A 9,268-nucleotide genomic window follows, 5' to 3' on the forward strand; every position below is an offset into this window, starting at 1 on the left:
GATCAAACGATTAAACCATACTCTGTTTTTTATTATTTTATTTAATGAAGTAGTAGTATTTTTTTAATTTTCCACAATTATATTCTCGTTTTCTGGAAGTTATTTGATAGTTCTTTGCTAAAAGTTATGCGCAAGTTCCGTTTAAATTTTGGAATAAAGATTAGATTTAAGTTGTTTCTTTTTATACGTAATTTTTATGTGGACGTTTGTAAATTATCACCCATTCACCCTACCCGGATGGATTAGAACGTCTTGTGATGTTTTTAGGTTTAAGTTTTGTTATCTGTTTCACGTTGTGACTGTTGTTTAACTTTCAAATAATCGTAGTTATTGTAGACCAAATTTGATTGAAACAGTATGATGAGAGTTGAACTGCATAATTAGTTGCAACTTAAAATCTCTCCTGTCGTAGTTGGCTTTGAAATCGTCAAATGAGAGGCATCATGAACTTCTTTCATAAGTGTAGTAGAAAAGTAAAGAAAAACAATGTGAATGTTGAGTTATTGCCATATTCAAGTAGCAATATGAGAAAACATTCAAGAAGCTTCTTGAGATTCTTGCAAAATCATTGATTATGTCCAAATAATTTTAATCCACAAAAATGTGTATAGAAAATCAAAGAGTTGTTTGCAATACTTAGATCTAATGAAATGTCTAAGGTTTCTAATCTGTTTTTTCTCAGTCCCTCAGCCTCTCTTATATTAAGAAAGCTTCATGGCATCACATATATGGAAACAATCTAAAACATTGATTAAAAACTATTTACAATTGCATTATCTCAAAATGCCTCATCATGATCTCGTCTAGAAACAATTGCAAAAATCATCAGTTACACATCCAACTATATAATATGTTTTTTCAAGGGAAAAAAAAACTCAATGAAATCGCCCGATTGAGCTTCTTATATCGAATACCTCCTTGTCACCGGGGGACACTCTGGAACCTCATAAACTGGAGGCTCACGAACCATTGACTCCAAAAAACTGCAGTGCAGGCCGTGCAGGTACCTATGGATCGATATACATCATGGCATCCTGAAAACTTTGATTACACCTTCAACCAGAAATCTATTAGTCAGCGCAAGATCAATAACCAGATGAGTATGCTTTTCTCTTCTCCATGATGGCATGAATTACAAGCAGAAAAGATCCGGGAACCCCAAAATTATATAATACTTTCAGAACACAAAACGTATAATAAGCTAAGCCCTAGAGCAGGCTTCACAAAATAGAGAGTATAATATACCTCGCATATATTTTCAAAGAGAAAACTTCCCAAAATCAAGTTTCTATTTTCTGATTATAGCTTCCATCGATTTACATTCATTTGCATCTCCAGAGTTGCAATTTTTCTTCTGCACAACAGAGAAAAATGCACTCTTTACCATCTCTTACATCAATAAGATAAGAAAACAAAAAAATATATAAACTTTCACATACATTTGATTTAGAGTGGAGATATCTAACCAAGCATTGAAGTCATCCTGAGTTTGTTCTGAAATATTTCCATTATATGTAACTGAATCACAGGTTTAGTCTCATAAATGAGTGAAACTTCAAACTTATCAGTAAGCACAAAGAAGCTATAGTCGCTGGTTCTAACCCAGTTTTTATTTGCAGAGAGAAAGAGATGCGTCTTTCCTGCGATCCAATCAAACTGACTGCGATCAGATTTCTTAATCAAGTTTATTAAACACACACTATGAGCTCTGCATAGTTGTTCTAGTCTATCAGTGAACTCACCTAATCAAACTAACAAAATACTAAACAACTTAAGATAGATCAGTTGGCTGGTTTTGTACCTGTCTAATTGGATTGTTATGATGAATGAAATGGTTTTCATTATCGAAAACAGTGTTGATACAACTAACTTCGCCCATGATGTCTGCAACAAACATTGCAAATATAAATGTTAGGAGCATCTTCGGGTAATATGCTTAAATGGAGGACATACAGTTAAAGTATGAGTTCAAAATTGTTATACAAACCAGCCAAATCGAAGTTGGTGTTAGCCAAAGCCATGAGTTGATTATACTTTTGAAAACGAAACTTCTCTGCTGGGATGGTCACTTTTTCCGTGACCTCGATAAACCTTCGTAGTGAAACGTGCTTCCAGCGACATCAATACCATACATCCCACCTTCCCTCAAGAGATTTTTGAAAGTATTAAGCTATGGAACCTGAATCAAAATCGACTGAAAAAAACAGAGTAAATAAATTTACCTTCTCGTTAAGGAGAAGCATGTGGACACCCCTGAGGTGACCACCGTTCTTAACAATTCTTGCCTCTCCGAATCTGATGAGACGGACCTTGACGGTGTTTGAACAGCTTCCAGCTTTTAAATCAGCAAGAATAATAGATGAATTCACCATTGATGGATTTGATGCTTGACAGAGGTAGACCTTTGGGATTTTGTTTTGATAGGACTGTTCATCCCAAGCAACAAAGCCATTTATATGCGAAGCTTCAGGGCATTACTTCAGAGGATGCTATGGTCGATTTAATTCGAGAAAGTGGGAGGAGTCGTGCAGAAAACGTTAATGCTTGGATTAATGTTTCCAAGTGACGTTACAAAGACGACCATCTGGGTCGGTGAGATGTGAAGAACCACTACGTCTGACTCTCTAAATCCACCTGCTCAAATTGGACAAACCCTAAATAATTTGGGCGTTTTGGACAATTAAGCAAAAAGCCCATGGATTTGATCACAAAAAAAAAACACGTAGTCCAAATTATTAAACAGCGACGAAAAGTTCTGCCACCTGTCCAAAAAGCCCACCCTTCCTTGGTGTGAACGCATGAGAGGCAAACCAACTTTATTATAATATACTAGTGGTATTCCAGCGCTGAGTTCGTATGTTTTATCTTAAATGAATTTACAATTCATTTTACGGTCTCAGTAAAGAAAATATTTCAAAAATATGAATATGAAAATATGTTGAAAGAAAATAATATTCATTTGATAGTGGTTAGGGACCATAATATATTCCTTTGTTTTGAAGTTGATTAGTTCAAAGTGGAATATCATAAGTGGTTACGACTAATCGATTCGATAAAAGTAGAATAAAAAACCGATATTCGTAACAAAGTTAATTTAATTGGAATTTAAACATAAAGTCAAGTAGATGTTTTATTTAGAGAACATATGTATACTCTGTTAAGTACCATGTGGACAGTATACAGAAGGAACGGCATTTGAAGTTCTATTTTATAGACTAATTTGAATTTAAACAGCTCATGTGTTACCAGCTCGAAAGACATCTCATCATTAGTTCGTTGTATTTTGTTAGTAATTCTAGTAGATGGTTTGTCAAAATGTTGATGTTTATATTTTTGTACGCCCATTTGATTTGAGCGGCCTTGACTAAAACTGTTGATGATTTCGTGATATTATGTTTCCCCTCGAAGAGTAGCTAGCACATGCGGTGATATTTTCTTTGATTTTAAGAAGTTTTTTATAATGCTTGATAATTGATGATTTGAATTTTAATGATTTGAATTTTAATGAAGATAGCGATATTGAATTGGTATTACCAGTGACTAATTATGCTAAAATTTTATAAGTTAAGTCTGAATTGCTAAATTTTATTATTTGTTAAGGTGGACCTATTAAGTCTAAAAATGATATTTTTGCAAATTCAACTCATTATGGTAGAATGTGTAATGTCTAAAACATTCTTAAAAGTTTTGTAAAAAAAATTATTTATACTTTGAGACCAAAAGAAGATAAATAATTTTTGTTCTAACACTTATGAAGATTGCATCATGCTGTAATTTTCCTTTACTTGTAATTGATGTCTTTTGCTAAGTTAGAAATTTATCTGATATATTAGTTAAGGGAATCTTTTATAATAATTCTGAAATGTCAGAGACGTAAATTATCAATCAAATTATCTAATTCTATTATTTTTATTCAGCTAATTAGACCATTATAATAACACAAAATTAATATTTATTTCTTAGTACTATAGAAATATATTGATTACATATTCATATATAATCATTTGTTTTATAGTTTATCTCCAGCTGTAATACATATAATAATGTTCATTTCCTTAATGCGTTGGAATTTTGCACATAAGTCGTAGAATCAATATTTAAATTTTCTTAATAATTAAAATTAATCTATACAATTTAAATTAACTGGGAGGAGATAGAGCCAACACCAATATACATCACATTTCCTTCTGATTGTATAATTCCTAATACTTCCTAGAACTTGTACTCAGACCGGGGCGACTTGGTAGGATGACTCCACCTTTCACGGCCATCTCCATTGTATTCGCCACCTCGTCTAACTTAGCTCAGTGAATTTTCCGACTCATTGAGAAAGAAACATAAATAAATAGGATTCTGAATCAATAATATGATTACTTATTCCTTATGCTATCTGGCGAGTAGATCATTTTATCTATTTACTCTGTTTGGAACATAAGCTTTAGATTTTCTAGCAAAAGATACATTTTCAATCTTATTTTGTATTTGAGATAGAACTGGACTTGACAATGGATTAACCATTATTTACATCAAGTAATGCCCAATTTAGATTAAGAGGAACCACAACCATAGCGTAAACACCAATCTGCAGTCACATATCCAGTTGCACCAAACACAGTTCCATCGAAATCTACTCTTTAAAAACGCCAAAGACAATAACATTTGGATTACTATCAAGTTTTTTTTTCTGAAAAAACAATGTGGGAGAAAACAAACTTGAGCGAACGAAATTATGTTTACATTGTTAACCAAAAACACTCAAGGTAATAGAAACTAAGATTAAACAATATTTAAAATACACATAACATCAAGACTGCTGGAAACGAAAAATGAACATCTTAATTATTGAAGAAGCAGACACGATTTTTTTTTTTTTAAATAAATTTTGTTATTGAGTTATTTTTGTTGGCGATGAAAAGTTTCCATTTTTGTTCACCGGCATATTTCTCTCCAGCTTCGCCTTCCTTCTTCCAACATTGTCCTCGTAGTCCTCCTGCATCTATTTGATATATAAGCTTTGTTACATAACCAAAAAGAATGAATAGAGACAGTTCTTGAACATTATCAAACATTTATGTTTCTAAAAAGAGAGTGAAAGTTCTTGACAAAAAAACAGAAAAGAATGAAAGATACTCACTTTGGATAAGTCGGAAATGAATTCTTCTTTTTCTTTCAAAAGAACAAAATTATGGTAAAAAATATTAATACTCTGTTTCCAAACATTAGATTCATTAGATCACCTGATCAAAATATAGTCATATGATATCATATCACTAAAGCCTGCGTCTTTATAGCATATACAATGAATATTTGTGTTACATGAATTAGAGTTTGACAAAGGGTTTTGACACACAAAAAAACACATATCATTGACAAAGGAAAAAAACCTTCAAATATGCTTGAACATCATGGAGATCATATCCTCTCTGTTTGATATACTCTGGAAACTCAAGAGATGGAGCTTTCAAGCTCCTACTGCAGTCGCTGATGAGCCTGGTTTAAGCCAGGTGAAGAATGCTTGTTTGTCCTATTAAAGGAGAGAGAGAGAGAGAGAGAATGAGTTAAGCATTCACTGTGATAAACTTCCATCTTTGAGGTCTTTGGCTGCTTCGGTAAGTTCAATGAACTTATTAAAGCCAGAGGTTGCAGCTCCTCTGCCAAGAGCTGCTCCCTTGTTAACACATCCTTGCTTGCTATAAACCCATCTGCTGTACCCGGATTAGTGATTACCAGCAGCAGTGCAGGTAAATTTGAACCACTTGTGGCATTGCCCCTGAAACAGAGGGCTATGTCAACCCTGGGCCATACTTGTTGAAATCATCAAGTATGATCTGCTGATCAGCTTTCTTAAGACCCTGCATCAACACCACAAAATGTTTCAGAGTTAGTGTCCGGCAATCCAAATATTTATATATACATATCTATGTGTTAAAGATGGTGCCATGGTCCTTTTTATCTAGACTCAGTCACGTGAGAATGTAACATGACTTTCAAATAGATGATATTGTAGACAGGACTCTGCCTTCAAGCTAATTGGTTATTAGAGAATCTGGGAAATAAAATCACTTTGAGTTCCAAGATGCGTTGAAACTCTATGGGAGTTCCTTCTGGAAACAATGCATGATAAGTGTCTGCCACTGAATCTTAAGAAGTGCTTTAGCTCTGCTTATTTCACACTCACAAATTCCCAGTAGCTGGCAGCAGTTGAAGTCGTCTGCAATTATCACAAACTTCAGATTTAAAAGGCTAAAGTATATACAATAGCATACTGAAACACAAATACTTTATGATACCAACTGTGTTTTTTTTTGAGCAAAGGCATTATGATACCAAAATGCTTCATGCTCAGATAACATCAATAACAAATTTTTTTTAGAAAATAGAGACACCAGCAGAGATACATATCCGTAAATTGGTATTATGAGATGGCTAACCTATCTGGCAAGGGAAGGAATTTCTAGAAGAATTGTCTTCATGGCTTGCTTATCTAGTAACATCTATGAAACCAAGAACAAAAAAAAAACAAATAATCATCTTCCAACTCTAAACTGATGAAAAAGAAGGCTCTGATACATAACCTGCGAGAGAGACGTCATGCCGAGTTAAGTCAAAACCGCTAAGTCAAAGTTGTGTTGTTCATCGCTGGAAGATGGGATATTTGTACTCGAAGCTTCATCGATGAGGTCAATTGAATGATGCAGAGTGAGAAAAGTGGGTTAATCACGCAGAAGTTGGGAGTAAAGAACGTATCAATGCAAGGAGGAGACGTTACGGAGAAGCAATCGACGTTTTGAGTTTTCTGGAACTTTCGTCTGATAAAATACCAGGGTCTTAGGCGAGAAGGCGAGGAAAATTAATTTTACAATGGGCTTGAATTGTTTTCTGAAGCCCATTACGCAAGTGTAAAGCAAAAACCCAAACACAAGTAAAAAAGCGCAACCAATTAAATGGCGACACATGTCAACAAATGCCCACCCCTAAAGAAGGACGTGGAGAGCTAAGATGTGAGAAAACTATGTTTTATTATTATAGATATATATTATATATATTAAGAATTTGGAGTAAATTCTTTTTTGACAAAGGGCTTAATTTGAAATAAAATTGCATAGAAATAGGCAAGGCTATAGAAATAAGCCATAATGGAAAAAACAGCCGATTAGTATCTGAATTAGGGTCATATTGTCTAATCGATACCTAAACTATTTGTTTGTGTGATATGATACCTAAACTAACAGAAAATTTGAATTTAGTATCTGAATTTAGAATAAAAAACTTTTATATATCCATAACATGCTGAATTTAGCCTATACTTACTTAAACGATGTCGTTTTGAGTCAGAAAATTAAAAGACCACCACTGTTTTGAAACCCGATCCGGATTCGCGGTTGAACCGGTAAACCTGGTGACCCAGAAAAAATCCGGTTTGGATTTTGTGAAAAACCCAATATTTAAAAACCCGCAAAAACCCAATAAAACTCGGAACCCGATACCGGTTGAACCAATAAATAACTTTTATTTCTTTTTTAATTTTTTAATTATGTTTTTAGATTATGTTTTACATTCTAAGTTTTCAAGTTAGTTGCTGACAAAAAAAAAATTAAGTTTTTCCTTTTCAGTTTTATATTTGTGATTTTTAGATTTTGATGAAGATTTCATTACGCCACCGGAAGAAAATGAAATAAACCATGGTAAAAAGAACCAAAATTAGTTGATGTGATTTGATGTTAGTTTATTTACATTACTTTTCCAATGATCTTTTACTTTTGGTACATTTTGTATTTGAAGTTTAATCTATTATTCACATTAGACACTTAAATATTTATAAATTTTATGTTTTGATTTTTTTTGATATCATAACTCTTGTCTTGTTAGAGAAAATTTTAAATAGTGTAAATTATTTTTTATATTTTGTATGTCAAAAGCTGTCAAAAAAAAAATATTTTGTATGTCAAATGAAAATAAAAATATAAAAACTAAAGTTAAGTATTTTCTCAATGTTCTTAAACATAAACTATATACATATCCAAACTATTATTTTATGTTTTAATTTTTTTATAGAAAATATTAAATTTCAGTTTCTATATTTTTATTTACGTAACTGATATATTATTATATAATAAAATTAATTCATTTATTAAGCATTAACAGCGTGTGCTATTAAAGAATCAAAGTTCACTTAAAAAACCAAAATAAAATAAACAATCAGACTTTGCTCTTCTTCTATAAATCAATGTTCTCACTTGCCGACACCAACTTCCTTCTCTCCTCTTCAGATCGTGTTTTTTTTTTATCTTGAAATTGTGTTACTTCTCTTTCCCCCATCAACTTTAAATTTATTAATTTCATTAAAACACTTCATTTTAAGGCAATATTATAAAATAAAATATTTGTATATATATAATATAGAAAAATTAAATATTTTGATTTATAAAATAAATTTTTATTTGAATACTAAAAATTCGATAAATATATTTTTCTTGATAAAAATAAATTATTTAAAATATTATATATAATACTTCCTCTGTTTCAAAATAGTTGATGTTTTGGTTCAATGTACAAGAATTAAGAAATACACTTTTACCTAAAAAATAGCATTTAAAATATAAACTAAAACAAATTCAACCAACCATTGGTCACACAGTTTTCAATAAAGCTAAAACTAATATAAAATATCAAAACATCAAGTATTTTGAAACATTTAAAACTCTCCAAAACATCATCTATTTTGAAATGAATGCAGTAACAAATATAATAACGAAAAATATTATATATAAATTGTGTATTGACAGCTGACAAAAAGAGTGTATTGACAAAAATACAAATGATGCATTTTAAAAGGAATAATCGCTAATTTAAAATGTAATATTGTTTCCCTTTGTATACATAAACGGAGTTTCTGTAGTAGGACAATTGGTTAAGATGTCTCATGAAAGACCCGGGTTTTTTCCTTTTCAAGTAGGGGTGTTCAATCCGGATATCGGTTCGGTTTAGGTTCGGTTTTTTTCGGTTTTCGGTATTTCGGTTAATAAAATATAACTAACATTCTAAATCTATATTTATTTCGGTTCGGTTTATATACCGTCGGTTTTCAGTTTATTTGGTTTTATACCGAAAAAACATAATTATTTAGTTTGAGATCATATTATATAATTTTAGAGTCGTATTGTCAACACAGTCATTTATTAAAAATATATTACATGTTCAAATAAATGAACAAAAAAGTAAAAATGTTTCTACCATCAAATAAAATAATCAAATCTATAACTAAAAT

At 31.7% G+C, this 9,268-nt stretch overlaps 1 long non-coding RNA gene across 4 annotated transcripts; it reads right to left on the reverse strand.

Annotated features, from left to right (window-relative positions):
- Positions 1-727: 727 nt before the first annotated feature.
- LOC106397705 lies at positions 728-2,669 on the reverse strand. Of its 4 annotated transcripts, XR_007323490.1 has the most exons (7): positions 2,223-2,668; positions 1,988-2,139; positions 1,802-1,884; positions 1,603-1,640; positions 1,440-1,518; positions 1,246-1,354; positions 728-1,053 (listed from the first exon to the last, which is right to left on the reverse strand). It is a non-coding gene; the product is annotated as an uncharacterized LOC106397705 (long non-coding RNA). The 4 variants fall into 4 exon arrangements; XR_001279795.3 differs by having other exon boundaries at positions 728-1,354; positions 2,223-2,666; XR_001279796.3 differs by having other exon boundaries at positions 728-1,354; positions 1,440-1,494; positions 2,223-2,665.
- Between the last annotated feature and the right edge of the window lie 6,599 nt (positions 2,670-9,268).

This window comes from Brassica napus, chromosome C5 (genome assembly GCF_020379485.1).
Source record: "Brassica napus cultivar Da-Ae chromosome C5, Da-Ae, whole genome shotgun sequence".
NCBI lineage: Eukaryota > Viridiplantae > Streptophyta > Magnoliopsida > Brassicales > Brassicaceae > Brassica > Brassica napus.